This window comes from Vulpes lagopus, chromosome 21 (genome assembly GCF_018345385.1).
Source record: "Vulpes lagopus strain Blue_001 chromosome 21, ASM1834538v1, whole genome shotgun sequence".
NCBI lineage: Eukaryota > Metazoa > Chordata > Mammalia > Carnivora > Canidae > Vulpes > Vulpes lagopus.
The window spans coordinates 12057637-12077163 of record NC_054844.1 but is presented as its reverse complement, the minus strand read 5'-3'; the positions used below and the strand labels follow the sequence as shown (position 1 = coordinate 12077163).

Here is a 19527-nt window from a genome sequence, read left to right as displayed (position 1 = left end):
GGAGGAGCTCAATCCTAGGACCCTGGGATCATGACCTGAGTCTAAGGCAGATGTTTAACCGACTGAGCTACCCAGGCACCCCTTAATAGAAATTTAAATTTAAGAATTATAAGCATGCTCACTTTAGAAAGTGTGGAACTGGGCAGCCCCGGTGGCTCAGCAGTTTAGTGCCGCCTTCAGCCCAGGGCCTGATCCTGGAGACCTGGGATCAAGTCCCACATCAGGCTCCCTGCAAGGAGCCTGCTTCTTCCTCTGCCTGTGTCTCTGCCTCTCTCTCTCTGTGTCTCTCATGAATAAATAAATAAAATCTTAAAAAAAGTGTGGAACTACTTTAAATATTTTTAAAATCTAGTTCATAAAAGTAAACCTTAATCATCATAAAAGAAGACTTTGTAAAGCACGGAAAGTCTTACGAAGAAGTATTGTGTAGTCATGTGTTAAACATTTTCTGAGAAGTACTCAGAATTGGTAACAAAGAGGGAAGAACAAGAGAGAGTATTAGTTTTTTTTCTTTTTTTTTTTTTTTTAAGATTTTATTTATTTATTCACAAGAGACAGAGAGGCAGAGACACAGGCCGAGGGAGAAGCAGGCTCCCTGTAGGGAGCCCAATGTGGGACTCTGATCCCAGGAGGGAACCCAGGATCACTCCCTGAGCTGAAGGCAGATGCTCAACCACTGAACCACCCAGGCATCCTGAGAGTATTAGTTTCTATAAGTATAAATCCTCGAGGATTTTATAATCCAAGTAGAAATTCACACGTACAGGAGACTATGAACAATCACTAAAGGCATCGGTGAAAATAACAGACCAAACTTAATATCCATGTGTTAAATTGTTCACAGTGGGTATGGAGTGCCAAGCATGAGACTGATCTCGGTAAAGTAAACACAGCAAATGTATTTTTTTATTTTTAAAGGAGTGGGAGGAAGTTTAGAAGGAGAATATTTTCTCAGGGTGCTGGGCCTGCTTTATATTCATGATTTTCAATCTTTTCTTCCTCCTCAAAAGGAACCTCCAAGGCATGCAATTCCTTCTAAAAATGCATATAATTTCCCCCTCCCTCCCCTCCCCACTCCTCCTTCCCCAACACACACACACACACAAACACGTTTCATATACTCCCAGACATCCCGCATAGAGGCACTGTTGGCCTACGATGCATCAAGCCTCTGCTGCTGCTGTGGAGTTTCTTGTAGTGAATTCCTAAGCAGCATGGCACACACCCACTCCCACTAGGTCTGCATGCCTTCAGTGCCCTCATCTCTCTTCCTCTCTCCTATTCCCTTTACCACTAGGCTGAAAGAGCACAGGTGTCTAAATAGAGCCAAGATGATCATGTTACTCCCTGGGCTGCATGGGTCTGCTTGGCACACATGCCCTGGGGAACATCAGAGAGAAAAGAAGCTCATTAAAATAACTTGTTAGGCTCCAGCTGGCTTCCCACTAAGTTTGACACATGAGTCTAAGAATTTAAAAATTATCCAGCCCTTTCCAAACTTTCATTGGAAATGAAAATTGTTTCATTCAATTTTGGCATGGAAATTTTTGTTAGACTCATCTCCCATCTAGAAATAGCAATAGCAATAATTGAAAACAAAGCCTACCAAGAAAGGAACAAAGGTGGCCATGAAATCTACTGTGGTGACTTCCGACCCACCTTCACACACACCATTCATTTGGGGAAGAAGGTACCCCAGTCAGCCCAGAAGTGACTCATTGTAACTTCTCTGTCCCTGCCCTGTCTTTGTGGCTGAGTGATAAAGATTTTAAAATGCAGCATGGTTGGACAGTGAGCTTGTGGGTAGTTCAAATTATGACACAGAGGCTTGAGAGAGGACAGGAGGATAACTATTCCGAGGGAAAAACAAACTACTGATTGAAGAGAGGTAGGGGGTGGCATGAGATTAAATGAAGAAGGCAAAGGAACAAAAATTAACCTTATCATAGAAACCACAAACAAGGGGAACAGTATAATATTCTACATTCAGGAATGCCATGGCTACGTTGATATGTAAATCTGGCACTCGAACAACAGAGTATTATTGCTGCTGATATGGTAATCTTCAGAGGTACAGAGAAAAAGTGGGTGGGTCATGTGAAATTCATGAAATGCTTGAGGTGAACTCACTGCTCAAGTATTAGTCATGTTTTGTTTTGTGTGTGGTTTTTTTCCAGCTTATTATATAGAGAAGTATTCCTCTGTACTTTTTGTTTCTGAAAAGTTTAGCTTATTTTCATGAGGTTATAAAATATTCCAGTTCAGAAGTTCGTTTCTGCTCTTTTTTTTTTTTTTTTTTTTTTCATTTCTGCTCTTAAGGCATTTTGCAAACTGCCTCCCCTCCTTTGGCCTACACGGACAAATATGCCTGCATTTGCATATAGCACAGTACCTATTTACTCTCTGCATTGGCTGGAAAGCTCAGAGGCAAGAGCCTAAGGGAACATTTTAAGAGCGAGCACATAATTCAGCCTCCAGCTTGTCAGCAGGGGCAAAATAAATAAATAAGGTCAAGAAGTACTGAAACAGTTTGTCAAAAAGGAAGGGAAAAAAGACCTAATCAGCATAAAAATAAGGAAGAGAAAATGAAGCTCACAGAACCAAAACTTTCCATGTTCAAACTTTCCCATGCCTCTTCCCCTTCACCAACGTAGACAACTTCTCTCAAACTCAATGACGGCTTTGCTTCATATTGTCCTGACCTCTATTTCTACTTCAAATGCTGTGGCTTTTCCTAAGCCAAATGTATACATTTCCTTCTTTCTAGTAGGAAAGAATCAAGTGTGCCGTTATCTGAGGAAATAAATAATAGGTTAATTATTTGGCCAGTAAGCAACCGTTTAAAACTGAACCACTCTTTGTTAAGAGATGGCTTGCAAAGCATCACTATTAGTCATTTACACTTTAGTATGAATGTGCTTCTTTCTTTTCTCTCTTACGTGCTACCTAAAGGTTAGTTTAACATGGGGTTGAGGTGTGGGAGAAAAGAGAAATATATGATTTTGGAGGATAGGAGTTCTAAAAGGGGGAGAGACCTGGGTAGATCTGATTCCTGAGGTGTGGGTTTGAGCATTTAAAAAGCAGCAAATAAACTCAGGTCAAAAAAAATAAAAATTAAAATTAAAAAAAATAAAAAGCAGCAAATGGCTAATGAGGGTTAGGGCGGGGGAGATAGGAGAGTGATAAAGAACTGACCAGGTACCTTCTTTCACAACTCTCCTTAGGGCTTACCCACCAGACACACAGAAGACAGGTACATTGTATTCTATTGACTCAGACCTATAGAAATTTAAACTTAGTATGGCAACGTTATGGAGTAAGTAAAAAAAAAAAAAACTCAGACTGCATTTAAAGCTTAGAAACCATTTTTTAAAAAGCGGCTTTCGGGATCCCTGGGTGGCGCAGCGGTTTGGCGCCTGCCTTTGGCCCAGGGCGCGATCCTGGAGACCCGGGATCGAATCCCACGTCGGGCTCCCGGTGCATGGAGCCTGCTTCTCCCTCTGCCTGTGTCTCTGCCTCTCTCTCTCTCTCTCTGTGTGTGACTATCATAAATAAATAAAGTTTAAAAAATAAATAAATAAAAAGCGGCTTTCAAAAAAAAAAAAAACAACAACAACAAAAAAATAAAATAAAAAGCGGCTTTCTTCCATTAAAGTTCACTTGTAAAGTTATTGTTTCCAGTGTAAGCTCTGGTAAACCTGGAGTTGTTTGCTGAATGGAAATTTGACAGGGCTCTTCTTCTGGAATTTGCATTTTTAAGGAACAAAAGATGATTCCTGGGTTATCCAGGAAGAAGTGTGGTTTTGGTACTTGACTATTTGATGAGAACAGCGGAGGAATTACCTCTTTTTTTTTTTTTTTAAGATTTTATATTTGAGAGAGAGTGCGTGCGAAAGGGGGGAGGGGCAGAAGAAGAAGCAGATTCCCCAGTGAGCAGGGAGCCCAATGTGGGCTCCAGGCTCAATCCCAGGACCCCAGAGATCAGGCCATGAGCCAAAGGCAGACACTCAAGCGACTGAGCCATCCAGGCACCCCACCTCTTGTTTTAAAAATAGCCTAAACTGCTCCAAATTTTGCTTCAATTTTCTCCATTTGTAAGGGGGAAAAAGAAAAACCCCAATCTACCTACTTTGGGGACCTTTTCCGACCTACTTATGCCCCTAAAGATATTTTCAAAAAGACACAAATAATATTTCTGAGAATGTAAGTGTTAGCAATATTTTGGGCATCTGCTATCTATTGCTAATGTAAATGCCTTCGATTTTTTTTCTTTCTGGTATTATCTTTTAATATTATAGATGTTCTGATTTTTTTGTTTGGTATCACATATCTTCATTTATCTTTTAATTCATTTACATATTTAAGAATTTTTGTAAAGCATATTTTCAGTTCCTTTGACTTGAAAGGCTTCTCTCATCTACAGAAGAAGACTTCTATTCCAGGATATAGCTTTAAACCTTTTGGCTTATATATAGAATTGTTTTCAAAGACACTGAAACCTGAAGATGGTTAATGTAAATCTACTTGGGTCAATACACAATGTTACCTGAATGGTATAGCACCTGATAGTTTGTGTAATAGCATATACCAGTATAGTATTATCACTTGATAGTTTCCAAAAATGTTTGTGTGAAAATTATCTCATAGGAATGAAAGTATTACCATATGGAATCCAACCAATTGTGCTAACAGTATTTCTGTCACCAAGAGCTGTCTTTGGTAGAATGGTGTGGTTGTTCTAGCTAAGGTTAGCCTTACAAGTTAGGTAGCATAGGTCTGCTGAGTAGCCATTTCTGTCTCTGTCCATTCATCAATGTGTCCAAATCATTTAAAGATATTTTTTTCTGTGCTATATGAAATGGCACTTTTAAAATATGTATTCTAAAAAAAATTAAAAAATAAAATAAAATAAAATAAAATAAAATAAAATAAAATAAAATAAAATAAAATATGTATTCTAGGGGCACCAGACTCGCTCAGTCAAAAGAGCATGTGACTCTTGATCTCAGAGTAGTGAGTGTGAGCCCTGCACTGGATGTAGAGATTAGTTACATAAATAAATAAATAAACTTTAAAATATGTATTCTAAGTTTATCTCAACCAAGTTTCAAAGGATACCCTTTGATCCCTGTATTGTAAACAAGTCTATTTTGACTCGATGAGTTTTACAGATTTACACCATGCTATTATCTCAGTCTTTACCCATCCAAGATGAAAAGTCTTTTCCCATGCCTGACTCTGTAAAGTTTGGCCTTTTCTGAGCAGTTTCTGATGCCACCACCTCTCCTTCCAGGGGCAAGACATTAGTAACATCCCATGTGTGTGGAGGAACCATAGTTTTGGCTGCTTGCTTGTTTATTTGTGCTTTAATCTGATTGAAATAATTATTCTGTTTTCATTTCTGTTCTGGACTTGGTGCTGCCTGACATTTTTGGGGGCCTTCTACTAGAACTTTTGGGGCATGTAACCACATAACCGCAGTGATCTATGGGAACTTTGCATCGGTATATATATATTTTCCATGCAAATACTAATATTTTGACAAAATAGTATAATCAGAACTAAGAGTTTATGCAGCTAGCTATTCTCATTTTATAATTCTCATTCCTCATTTCAGGAATGTAAAAGTCTTAAGAGTTTGATGCTACAGCCTCTCATGACTCTCCTGGCACCCTGTGATGAGACTCAAAACACAAAACGCAAAACACCCTCCTTCCACTTTTTACCAGAAGTACATACATGTCATTGCAAATTTCACAGATCTCCTTAACATTTAAGCTGTGGCCTCTAGATGGTTTTCTAAACTAGAATAGAAAGTCATATTGTCTTGTCAGTAAAGCTGCCTTCCTCAAATAAGCTTCTTAAGTCCTACTCCTGCCAGTTCAAGATGGCCTTGTGCTGGCTGATGCCCATGCAGCCCCGGATTGGGCAAGAAATGTCAATCTTTTGGACCTTGGTTGTCAGCCTGGACTCTTAACCCTCTCCTCTGTGCCTCACCCTTTCCTTTTTTGTTCACATGGCTCTTGTTTTTGCCTTTCTGTGTTTGCAGACAGCAGGTCCTGGAAGGGGGTTATCCTTTCCCTAATCCTGTAAGATTTTCTCCCATTTGTTTTGTCTGGAAAACTTCAGGCTGTTTCCCTTAGATAGCCTCCTTTCCCAGCCTGCATGGAATTTGTCTGTGGATCTGCTCAGTTCTGGCTGCTGCAGGTGAGGCCCCGAATCCAGGCTTGCTCCCTCCCTGCCTGGTCATAGCTTATGGGGTAAGATGGTACCTCCTCCACCTGGGAACCCTCATCCTCCTGACCCCTTCCCTACCCCCACTGTAGGATGCCTGAAGGAAAGTGGAGCAGTACTAGATACACTTACCCAGTTTTCTGCCCTTGTGTTCCCTCCCCCTTTCTTTTTTTTTTAATTCTAAAGATTTTATTTATTCATGAGAGACACAGAGAGGCAGAGACATAGGCAGAGGGAGAGGCAGGCCCCCCCGCAGGGAGCCCAATGGGGGACTCCATCCCAGAACCCCAGGATTGTACCCTGAGCCAAAGGCAAACGTTCAACCACTGAGCTATCCAGGCGTCTCTCCCTCCCCCTGTCCAGTGCCTCCTTTGGTTCCCACTTTCTCCCTTGTTTCTACTTCAAAATCAAGATCAACTTCTCTCCTGGCCACTGACACAGGGCTTGACAGCTCCCCAAGCTTTGCCATCCTTCAGGCTTGGAAAGAGCTACTTTGGCAGTCTCTCCAGGTGCCTTGCAAGGCAGCTCAGTTCCCAGCCAGTGCTAAGGTACCCAATATGACTCTTCTCTTATTTCCACAGGTGCTACTGCTAAGCTTGCAGGAGGCAGTTTGTTGTGGGGGGAGGCTGGTGATGAAACAAGACCCGCTTCGGCATTCTTCAAGGGGGCTGCATCCCCAGAGCTCCCTCTTTAACATTTCTGGCAAACAGGTGGTCACTCCACTGGAGGTGAATTCCTGGATATTTTTACCCCACACCCCATAAACAAAATGACAATGTTATTGGACACGTTGTACAACCAGGCATATGAGTAATGCCCCCATTAATCAATTTGCCAAAGAAAACATGTTGCTATCTAAGCTTGTTTGGAGAGATGCTAGTAATAATGTGAGGGAAAAAAACAGGGCAGTCGCTTAAGAGTACACTGTCAAGATTAAAATGATATATACTCAGGGACTTGTGTGCTGAAGTCAACCTTTCCCTATGCAAGATTGCACCAACAGTACAGTTGACATTCAAGCAATTGTTACAAGAACCTCACTATAATGCCTTGGGTGGCGCCAGTTCAACTGGATTGAGGTAGAGATAAGATGGAATCCAAGAGAGATGCAACTTTACTAGATTTGTTAATATATTGTTAAGAAGCGTCAACTACAAAGAATTCCTTCAGTTGTAGTATGATTAACTAATTAATTTTTAAAGATTTTATTTATTCATGAGAGAGAGAGAGAGAGAGAGAGAGAGAGAGAGAGCAGAGACACAGGCAGAAGAAGAAGCAGGCTCCATGCAGGAAGCCCGATGTGGGACTCAATCCCGGGTCTCCAGGATCAGGCCCTGGGCCAAAGGCAGGCGCTAAACCACTGAGCCACCTGGGCTGTGATAGGCTTTTTCTATCACGCACAGGCAACAAGTTGGATCATCTCCATATGTATAGCATTTTAGCTACATATCAATGCCTAATATATGTTGTAGAGATTATTTTAACCACTCCATCACCCAGAATTTTAATTTAGCTTGTTGTAATATCTTTGGGAAAGGACAGAAAATTTTAAAATGTTAGTAAGTCACAGAATCCACTCCAGGGAAACCTTTTATTTCCAACTTTGCTGAACCATGTCCATCTTGCAAGGTGAGTGATACCTATAATGGATATATAGAAGACAGTTTAAAAATTCTCAGTGCCCTTCAGTTCTCCATGCCACGCCTATCACAAGTATTAACAAGTATTAAGAACTGATGGATGGACAGATAGAAGGAATGATAGATAAGAGAGACTGAATTTAGAATCTTTCATTTATTCAATATATTTGAAAATATATTAAGAAAGGTGACAAAATAAAATAACACTCAATATTCTTTACAGGAATTTTCCTTTGCAAGATGGAAGTTCTCTTTTTCATTTGTAAAAGTAAAAAAAAACGTTAGCTTTTTATTTCAAAAGGAATATGTGTCTCTGATAAAACATTTAAGCAGTAAAGAAGGTTACAAAGTCAAAGGTGAGAACCTCTACCCCATCTCTCTGACTCACTCTGCAGAGTCAACCAGTGTATGTCCTTCCACAAAATTTCTACGCATTATAAAAAGTATAGGTATCTCCCTTTTGTATTTATACAAATGGACTTATTATATAAAACATGCTATTGTGTGTATTTCAATGGACAACATACATTGGATATTATTCCATATCAGTGTATATGAGACACGATCTTCTTTCTTCAGTGGTTTTTTTCTTTTCCTTCAAAATTTATTTCTTGTTCTGGTTTCTATTTTTACTAGTTAGACCATGCAGAAACACACAACTTTGATTATAGATCTTGCTGTTGTCATGTGAATTTATCTGAAGGGCAGATTTCTAGACGAAGGGCCTCTAGGTCAAGTATATGTGCACTTGAATTTTGGCAGAAATTGCCAAATTTTCTTCCAAAAGGGTGATGAAATATATTCTTCTACTAGTAGTGCACATTTCCTCACTTGCCAGACATGTTTTGTTATCCAACTTTTAAAACTTTGCTAACTTGATATGTCAAAAAATGGTATCTCAGTGCTATTTTAATTTGCATGTATTGAATCGGCAGTGAGGTTGGGTATTGTGTGTGTGTGTGTGTGTGTGTGTGTGTGTGTGTGCGTGCTGAGGCATTTGCAGTTCTTTTTCTGGGGACTACCAGTTCATGTTTTTGCTCATTCTTTTGTGAGTAGTAGCTCTTTTTCTTCTAGATTTCTAAAAGCTCTCTATATTACAGGAATTAGTACTGATATCATATGTGTTAACCATTTTTTTTGCCCAGAGTATTATCTTTGACTTTTTTTGTTGAATGTATGTTTTATTCAAAAGATTCCATTTGTAAGTAGTCATATTTTTTTTTAATTTTTTTTTGTTTGTTTATGATAGTCACACAGAGAGAGAAAGAGAGGCAGAGACATAGGCAGAGGGAGAAGCAGGCTCCATGCACCGGGAGCCCGATGTGGGATTCGATCCCGGGTCTCCAGGATTGGGCCCTGGGCCAAAGGCAGGCTCTAACCGCTGCGCCACCCAGTAGTCATATTTATCGATCTTTTCTTTATGACTTCTGAATTTTTTGTCATACTTAGAAAAAGCCTTTTCCATGACAAGATTATTATAAAAATTCATTGTTTTATTCTAGTACTTTTATGGTTTCATTTTTATGTTTAAGTCTTTTGTCCACCTGTAATGTATTCTGGATGTTCAGAAGAAACTACAGCTCTACTTTTATTTTTTCTAAAAAACTAACCACTTATCCCAACATCATTTATTGAATATTTTCCCCATTGATTTGGAATGCTCCTTTTATCATAAAAGTTATTTTGTTTGCACTTGGGTCCATTTCCAGACTGCTTACCTCTTTCCATTGATCTGCCTATTTCAGCAGTGTATCAATGGTTTTAGTAGCTGCTTTAGAATACATTTTAAAGCTTAATGGCTTTAAGGCAGTGCAATTACTCTATATCATGTTATACCGATTGATATGTGTCATTATACATTTGTCAAAACTCATAGATGGTACAACACCAAGAGTGAACCCTGAGGCAAAATATGGCAGTTAGGTGATTATGATGTGTCAAGTATGTTCATCCTCGGTGGAAAATGAATCGTTCTTGGGAATGATGAGAATGGGAGAGGCTACCCATGTGTGAGGGGTGGGGATATATGAGAAATCTCTGTACCTTCCCTCAATTTTGTTGTAAACCTAAAACTGCTCTAGAAAAAGAAAGTCTTTTAAAAAGTTTACATTAAAATTTACAAATTCTAACAGAACTGATTTTCTTTCATCACTCTATTTTCATGTTTATATTTCCAGATGATCTATACTCAAGTGCCAATAAGAAATGTAGTTTTGTGCTGATTGTACTGAGTAACAATGGCTAGTAAGATAATCTAATGATTCTTAACAGCCTGTATGATTTTTATTGTTTTCATTTCTAATATTGCAGTGTAAACAACATTGATTCATATCTATTTTCCTGATTTGAGTATATATATATATATTATAATTTTTCTTGTATAAATAAACCTTTGGCTGAAACTACTTGACGATGTCCAGGTGTTAACTGAGCGAGCCACCGTACTGAGCCCACTAAAATGCATGAAATCAGGTAGTACCTATTGAAAATTGGAAACACAAGTAATTGGTCTGTGCTAGAATGTGGATAAAGAAAGTTCATGTTCATCATGCTTCATACCCCACAATCCTGGAACCAGCCTTTGTTCACTGTCTTCTCCTCCATACTAGGGTATCTCCCTTCTAAGTATTTGGTTAGAGATGCAACCTTTCAGTCTTGGAAGAAGGGAGATTTTACTAATGTGGAAACTTGGCAACTACAGTCACTGTGACTGAATTCTGTACTTTATGTGGTTTGCCATAGGCTACATCCTCCCTCTTGAAGCCTGCAGACATTCTGAGGGTCTCTTGAAACATTGGTGAGTTACAGATAGGAGCTCAGAAATACAAAGTGAGAAAGTTCAGAAATTACAACCAGAGGGAAATGACAAATGGCATGTTGGGAAACTGTCTTTCCTCATCATCATTTCCACCACTGCTCTGCCCACCCCTCCCTTGATGAGATCAGGAAATTCAAAGCTAGAGATCACCTCTACAGGACCTGCCAAGAGAATTTCTCAGTTAGGCTTCCAAATTCTAGCTCCCATTCATCCTGAAGCTTCAGGTGAGTACTATTTTAACTACCATCCACACAAGAGATAAAGAGGAACAGACGGACTCCCTCATGAAACAAAATAAGAAGTGATTTTGACTGACTTATGTAACCATGAGGACAGGCCAAAGCCAGTTGCCTTGTGAAGTCATGAGCTCTCCCTCTGATGACCTTGTGCCTGGATGCCTTAGATAGAATTCCTGAATTAGACTAGAAATTGGACTAAATGATCTTTGAGTTGGGGTGTGTATGAACCATAGAAAGCTTCAAGGGGGATGGCAGCTGAGCCAAATCTAGAATGGGATTCAAATAGGCACAAAAGGAAGAGGAGGAGAAGACAGAATAGCATCCCAGATAGAGGGAAGAGCATAAACAAAGACATGGATATGTGGTACTGTATAGCAGGAACTACAAAAAAATTCAGTACTTTGTTTTCAAAGCATTGAATGCCAGGTACGGAATGGCTGGAATGATGCTGGAGAAAAAATGACTGGCCAGGTCCTGGGGTTAAAAACTTGGGTTTTATCTTACAAATGTTTGAAGGGTTTTTAAATAGATGAATTATATGTGGTAACTGGAATAACCTCCTAAATAAATACCATAATGATGACCTTACCGAGAAAATACAAGACAGTTTTGAAATTAGCCTAATTAATGAAAGCTGGTGGGATTCTTGTTATTTATATGTTAGAGGATCCTCATACCTATTCTAAGATTTTTTTAATTTATTCATTCATGAGAGACACACAGAGAGAAGCAGAGACATAGGCTCCCTTCAGGGAGCCTGATGCAGGACTCAATCCCAGGACCCCAGGATCACATCCTGAGGCAAAGGCAGATGCTCAACCACTGAACCACCCAGGTGCTCCCCTATTCTAAGACTTAAAAAAAAATGTCTCTACCTAGCTTCTTAAACTGGGTTTTGACATAGCTGGACTTATATAGTGGATCACCCCAGTAGCCTTGCAGGAAATGTTTTAAGGGTATTGAGACTGGAAGTAGGGAAATAATTTAAAGCATTACTGGAATTGTCTAGGTAAGCAATGACAGAAGCCTGAACTAGGGAAGTAGGTAGAGACATCTGTTGAAGACAAAATCAGCAGATTTGCTTGAAGAGATAGTGTAACACAATAAGACAGCAATGAAAATGTACCCTCAGGGGCACCTGGGTGGCTCAGTTAAATGTCCAACTCTTGATTTTGGCTCAGGAGCTCAGGTTCATGAGATCTAGCCCTGCTTCGGGCTCTGTGCTCAGTGGGGAGTCTGCTTGAGATTCTCCCTCTCCCTCTCCTCCTCTCTAAAATAATAATAAATATATAAATCTTTTTTAAAAAAGGTACCTCTCAGAAAGAATCACAATTGACTGATACGGCCAGCTTTTGTGCTCTGAAGTCCATCACTGCTTTTTGCTGAGTCATGCTTCCAGCAGGCTGCTTTATTGGTGAGTATGGGAGGGATACCAAGACAGACCCATTTCTTGGAAATGTGGGACTTTCCTGTAAGCAATTTCAGCTCCAGATGCTTCATCAGCTTTGCTGAACTTTCTTAGAAATGAACTGTAGTCTATGATTCTTCCACTCAACCAGCCTTCCCACCTCCTTCCCTCCTTCTTTCCTTCTCTCCTTCCTTCCTCCATGATCCATGTGGGTCAAACCTACATTATAGTTTGATGGCTCTCTCAGAGGACCTGGACTAAACTTATGATGGGTAAGCTTTGGGACTCTGGAATCACAGTAACCTGGGAATAAGTCTGACCCTGCCATTGCTAAATGTGTGAGTTCAAGTGAGTAATTTAATCTCTTAAAAGTACCAGTCTGTTAAATCATGATAATTGTTATGAAGATTAAATTAGGCTTGTAAAGTACTTAGCATGGTATCAGGCACATGGCAAGTGCCTGATAAGTGTCAGCCATTCTTATTATTAAAGATGGGGGATGAAGGAGAGGAAGAAGTCAGGGGTAATTCTTAGGTTTCTGGCTGTTTACAGTATAAAGTGATGACAATATTTCACTCAAGTTAATTCTCCTCTTGCATACAACAATTCTTTGGAGTACAAAAGAGGTTAGGAAATTCTTCCTTTCCTCCCTACTCCTAAATTTCTTGCTTCCTCCAGCTTTCATGGCTAATGGAAGATAAATCATTAAATGATACATCAAAATGGACATAAAAAAGACTCCTCCACTCCGGGGTTGAGAGGGTGGCCTTTCACTACATTACCCCGGGCACACCAGTTCCCGATAAGATACAAACTGTGAGAATATTCTTCTGCCCTGTGGAGGAAAGGCCCATTATAGAGCTCCTTCATGTAACAAGGGAGAAAAATTGTCCATCTTCCCTGAGGACCTATAAAATGAGGTGGGAGAATTAGAAAATTAAACGCTTTTTGTAGAGTTTTATTTAGAACAATTCAGCTATTAAACGTGAGATGGCAAGCATACTGCAAAGTGCACACTAGCAAAGGATCTTCCTCTTTCCCAAATGCCCTTAAGCAACTCAAGACAGGGCAGCCCGATGGCTCAGCGGTTTAGTGCTGCTTTCAGCCCAGGGTGTGATCCTAGAGACCCGGGATCGAGTCCCATGTCGGGCTCCCTTCATGGAGCCTGCTTCTCCCTCTGCCTGTGTCTGTGCTTCTCTCTCTCTCTGTATCTCTCATGAATAAATTAATAAAATATTAAAAAAAAAAAAACAACTCAAGACAGGACCAAAATTCAAACCATAGGCTGGAATATGGAGTTAAAACTTAAAAAGAAAGAAAGAAAGAAATGGAAAGGGAAAATGTAAACCCCTAAACAAAATTTTAGGAAATGTACGATATAAACCTGGGGTGTGGAAAATCTAGCTGAGCAGCATTTATGTGCAAAACACTGTGGGTTTTATATTGACCACTAGCTCCTTAGAGTTGACAGTGCAGTTTGGGTTTTTAAAGAAATTAGTGTAATCCTAGGCTGCATAGTAGAAGTACAATATCCTAAAACTGGAAACCCTCAGTTTCCTCATCTGCAAAATTAGGAGCTGGATTAGATGACTTCCAAGTCCCATACAGCTCTATTATTTTATGACTATATGACTATAGCTTTCAAGTTCTAAATTTGAATTCTCACATTTGCAGAAAATGACCGTAGAAAAGATTTAGAGGCTTGGTGAAAATAGATAATCCATTTCTCTGGTTAACTTTATAGCTTGAATTATCTCTGGGGGTTGGGGAGGAACTTTTTGCATGAAGTGACCCACAAAAAGCTCCCCAGATGAGTGTAGCAATGGAACAAACTTGCGTACATCCATTTCACATCATGTCAAACTTAACACAAAACTGTTTTTCTTGAGGTGGCAAGCTTGAGCAACCAGTTTTTCCTGAAGTTTGCCTGATAAATCTGTTTATGATGAGCTGTGCTGTCATTCCTCTATCTTGCCATAGCCTTGGAGGGCCCCTCCCAAGCCGACCAGCTGCCTATTGATTTTGATAATCAAGGATTTCAGAGGCAGAGATCAGTCAATATGGGGCAATGGCAGAAAGGACTAGAGAGCTCTAGCACACACGGGTTCCCCTGGAGCTGTCTGTGATGGTTTTGTGGGTAACCAGTGAGTTCCTCCACTCCACTGCTCCTGCTACCATCTCTACTGGACCCCTAATCTAGCATTTCAGGCATTTCAAACATCTTTTGAGAAAAAAGGCAGCAAAAGAGACCAATCATGGGGAAAGCAAAGCTTTAATAAAAATAGAATTCCAAGTATTTCAGCTGGGATCTCTTTGTCTAGCTAAAAGAGATTTAGAGAGTGGATCAGAAAGCCTGTGTCTCCTTCGTGTTCTGCAATTAACCAGGTGTATGCCTTTGGGCAAGCCACTCCATAACCTTGGGGCCTTGTTTCCTTACTTGTAGGCGGGGAGGAACCCTGTGTTGTTAGCTATGTCCAAGACTGTGGGTTCATGGATGACCCCTGAACCAGGACCAAGTTGTATCCTGAGCAGGAAAGCAATTGTGTGTAGGCTTGGAGGTGATGTCTGTGAAGCCAATTAAAAAGACCTAACACTTTAAAAGAAAGTGTCCCAAAAGCAACATGCAAGAACTGACATCAGGGTACTACTGGGTTCTTGTCTCATTTTAGTCCCTCCCAGGTATTGGCTGGGTTGCTCTATGTCTCACTTTCTTCATTCTGTCGGGCAGAAGAGGTCACAGAGGGTGGAGCTATGGCCAATGGATTATGCTCTCAATGTTCTGGCAAAAGGACAGAGGGAGCAGAAAGGCCAGAAGAGGAGTTTCCACTGAAAATTGGCCATAATTGACTATCCTATTCTTTTTCTAGATTGGAAGGGGCATGAGAACAGCATAGCTGTGACATCCTTGGCTTAAGTACCTTCATTTCCTCAGCAGCATAGTCACCAACCTGGGCAAGGAAATCACGATCTTGAACATAAAAGGGTAAGTCCCAGAGATGCTAAATTAAATGGGCTTTTGGAAATTTAGGGTGACCCATAATATTTATGCTTCCCTTTTTTATTGTGGTACAAGACATCTAACCTAAATTTTATTTTATTACTTTATTTCACTTTTTTTTAAAGATTTATTTATTTATTCATGATAGACAGAGAGAGACAGAGAGAGAGGCAGAGACACAGGCAGAGGGAGAAGCAGGCTTCATGCCGGGAGCCTGAACGTGACTTGATCCCGGGACTTCAGGATCGTGCCCTGGGCCAAAGGCAGGCACCAAACCGCTGAGCCACCCAGGGATCCCCCTCACTTTATTTTTTTTTAAGACTTTATTTACTTATTTTAGAGACAGAGAGTGCACATGAACGTGCAGCAGGGAGACAGAGAGAGAAAGTCTTTTTTTTTTTTTTTTTAATTTATTTTGAGAGAGAGAGAACATAAGCCAGAAGAGAGGCAGGGGAAGAAGCAGCATACTCCCGGCTGAGCAGGGAGCCTGATGTGACACTTGATCCCAGGACCCCAGGATCATGATCTGAGCTGAAGGCAAACGCTCAACCAACTGAGCCACGCAGGCACCCCATAACCTAAGTTTTACTGTAGTAATCGGTTTTAAGCATACATTCCAGTGAAGAGAACTTTTTGGATGACTTCAGTTCTCTCCTTATACTATTGTGGATCGTATACTCCTTGTTGCAAAATTCCTGGTTATTCTGCAGGGTCAGATTACAGGGTCTCCTCAATTATGCTGGGTTGGCTCCTGCCGTAAGGAAACACTCCAAAATACTAGAAACAGGACAGGAAATTATTCAGTGGTCATTTCTCCTTGATATGAGTGAGATCTCATTTGTTGTTCTGTCCCTTTAATTTTTTATCTCTTTGCCTTGGCCCTAATAACTTGTCCAGACCTGCGGCTTTTTCTTTTGTTATGCTGCATTTTTGTTCTCTGCTGACTCCTGGCTTATTGACACTATGAAAAACCTATTTTCCTTGGGATCTGACTCGTCTGCCCCCTCAGTGGCCGACAGCTTCTTTCTACCTGAGCTCCAATGCCACATCTCTGTCTACTGGTCATTTCCTCTGGAATGTGCCAGTCAGTGTTCTGCCAACCAGATTGCACATGTTCAAAAAACAACCTTCATTTTTTGCCACAAACCAGCTGCTTTTATAACCTCTCATTTTCTGTCAATAGTCCATTAAGTCATTTTGGCCAGAAGCAAAGTCCTCTTTGACTTAATCTCCTTTCATTGCCCTCAGCTGTTTAATTCCCTGAGAACGATTGGATTTGGCTTCCAATATTGATCATTATTTCTGTCCTTCTCCCCCTCCTCCCACGCCCATTTTTAGGTCCTTACCACCTCTATTATCACCTGGTGATCAAATCCAGTCTTTTCCCAATTCAATTTCCTGTGCCAGGCCTAAACCTGTCTTTATCAAACAAGTCATGTCTGTTCAAAACCCTGATGTTCTTAACTTGTTCTATCACATAGGCTTCTTGCCCTTTTCATTTTCAGGCTATTAAAATTTCTCCTAAATTGATCCCATTCTAGACAAACTTTTTGCCAGGCAGCTCTGTTGTAATGGAAAGTTTAAAGGACTTGGAATTAGTGGGCCTGCTTTCAAATGCCAGTTCTGTACTCAGCAGAACCACCTTGGGCAATTCACTGACTCTTGGGAGCCTTGGATCCCCATTTGCAAAATGTGGATAGTGACGTTTATGCCACAGGGAACTTTATGGGGATTTAATGAGATAATATGTGTGGAAGCGAGTTAGTATTGTAATTAGAACCCATATTTGAGGTGACTCCTTTGGTTTGAATTGAGGCGTTTCCACTCAATTACTATATGATATGGAGCAGGTTCCTTAACCTCTCTGGGTTTCATTTTTTTCATTTGTAAAATGGAGATATTAACAGAGTGTATGTCATAGGCCTGTAGTGATGGTTAATTGAGATAATATCCATAAAGGATAATATCCATAACACAGTGCCTGGCACACGGTAAACTCTAGTAGGTATAAGCTATTATTATTATTATGTGCAAGAGACCTAGTACAGTGCTGGATGCCTAATCAGCACTTAATAAATGTTTGCTAACTTTATTGATGAGTTCATCCTATCCATATGATCTCATTTCCCACAAATTCTTGCTAGGCTCATTCTTGCCACCCTTCCTCCGGACAGGCTGACTGCCTTGGCTTTCCATGAATACAACTACTTTTCTTGCCTTTGGTTAGAGTATTCTCTTTTCTAGAATGTCATAGTTTCTCTTCCCTTTCTATCCAAATTCTTCCCATTCTTTAAGGTTGATCCTAAACCCTGACTCTATAAATCTTTCCCTTATTCTATATTTATCAGTTCCTCATATTTCTGAACCAGTTACCTTTGATTTAGTATAGAGTACGCTTAGATACTATTTCCCATATATCAGTTTTGTGTCTTCAGCTAGTTTGGCAAATATCCCTAAATCTAGTATTTTTTCAGGATACCCAGTAAATATAGTGAATATTTATTTATTTTTTTTTAAATTTATTTTAAAGATTTTATTTTTTTGACAGAGAGAGAGAGAGAGCACAAGTAGAGTGGCAGGCAGAGGGATAGGGAGAAGCAGATTCCTCTGACCCTGACACAGGGCTTAATCCCAGGATCCCAGGATCATGGTCTGAACCAAAGGCAGATGCTTAACTGACTGAACCACCCAGGTGCCCCTATAATGAATATTTAGTTTAATAGACTACTGTATCAACTCAGACCATCTCTTGGGATAGCATTCCCTGATTGTATTTTGGGTAGAATTTGAGGGAAAGGACACACATTTAGTTGTCTGAGGGTGAGGAAGGATCCAGAATTTTGAACCAATTTTTTAGACCTAGAGTCTCTTATCAGTAGAGTACACATGAGGATGGGCATATTGGGTTTGTGGTTATGGAGATAAGAAGTTCTTATTCTCTGGGCCAAAGTGTATAAGAAATCCCTGGGGTCTCCACAGGTAAGGGCCCAGATGCAGACTAAGAGGTGACTAAGACAGGAAAGTGTCCCCATTCAAATCTGGTTCTTGCTGTGACAGGCTTTGCCTTTAGTTTCTCAAGCTTCTTATACCTTACACAACATTTGCTCTGTTGAGAAACTGGTTTTGCTTGAAACTTCCCATGGCTTGAAGCAAGTATCCATGACCGTGTTTGCATACCATTGGGGTTTTGCCCCTCCCAGATGTGCCAATAAAGATGAAGTGACATTCAGATGACATGGTATGAAGGACATCACTGCAGCCTCCCAAACTGAGACTGTTTGAACTATGTGAAAGGTTCATACTAGGATTTCACAATTACAGAGAAGGCCAAGGAAGACTGGTGCAGAATGCAAGGTAAAGAAAGTTGTCTTTGCCCTAGTTCTCACGGAGCCTAACCTGAGGACTGCAGCCCGTGTTGACATTGACCTCCTAGTCTCTGGACTCCTGTAGTGCATATTGTCTAGACCACATGGTTCAGTCCTGCATTTTACACCATCTTCTGAAAATTGCCTTATGAATTGTGTCCCCCCCCCCCCCCGCCTAGTTGTAAGTTTCTTGAGAATACACACTATCTCTACACATCCTTGCTTTCCCCTATGGAACCCCTGAATACCATTTAACTCAGTGTTGGACACAGGAAGATTCTCAATAATGAGTGTTGATGGATTTGTTTTTGAAAATGTAAATTCAGGGGTGCCTAGGTGGCTCAGTAGTTGAGCATCTGCCTTTGGCTCAGGACATTATCCTGGGGTCCTGGGATCAAGTCCTGCATCGGGCTCCCTGCAGGGAGCCTGCTTCTCTCTCTGCCTATGTCTGCCTCTCTCTCTATGTCTCTCATAAATAAATAACATTTTAAAAATCTTTAAAAAAAAAGAAGAAAATATACATTCATAAAAAGCAGCTCCACTAAGGAGAACTTGTTTCATTTTTTTAATGAGTATTTGACAGAGAGAGAGAGCACAGAGAGAGTGGTGGGCATTGGGAGTTCCCTCATCATTTGTGGCACAATCCCTAGCAGCGGCCTCCTTACAGAGGTCAAGGTGTTAAGACATACAGGAGGACCTGGAGTCCTAGTTCTTTTCCACTTAAGAGAGAAAGACATTCTGCCTTGTGCCAGAGACAGCCCCCCTTCCTGATCTCCTATCCTCTTCCCAAGCATGGAGGTCACATGGTGAGAGCGTGAGGGACCT

General features: G+C 40.5%; 1 protein-coding gene across 2 annotated transcripts in view; it reads left to right on the top strand.

Annotated features, from left to right (window-relative positions):
• Positions 1-12327: 12327 nt before the first annotated feature.
• DUSP16 (dual specificity phosphatase 16) overlaps positions 12328-19527 on the top strand; it is a 107315-nt gene continuing 100115 nt past the window's right edge. The window contains exons 1-2 of one of the 2 annotated variants that reach the window (XM_041736339.1): positions 12328-12345; positions 15207-15322. The gene's annotated coding sequence lies outside the window, so the exon portion shown is untranslated. Of the gene's footprint in view, positions 12346-15151; positions 15323-19527 lie in introns of those variants that run through there. The other variant, XM_041736342.1, reaches the window with a different exon arrangement.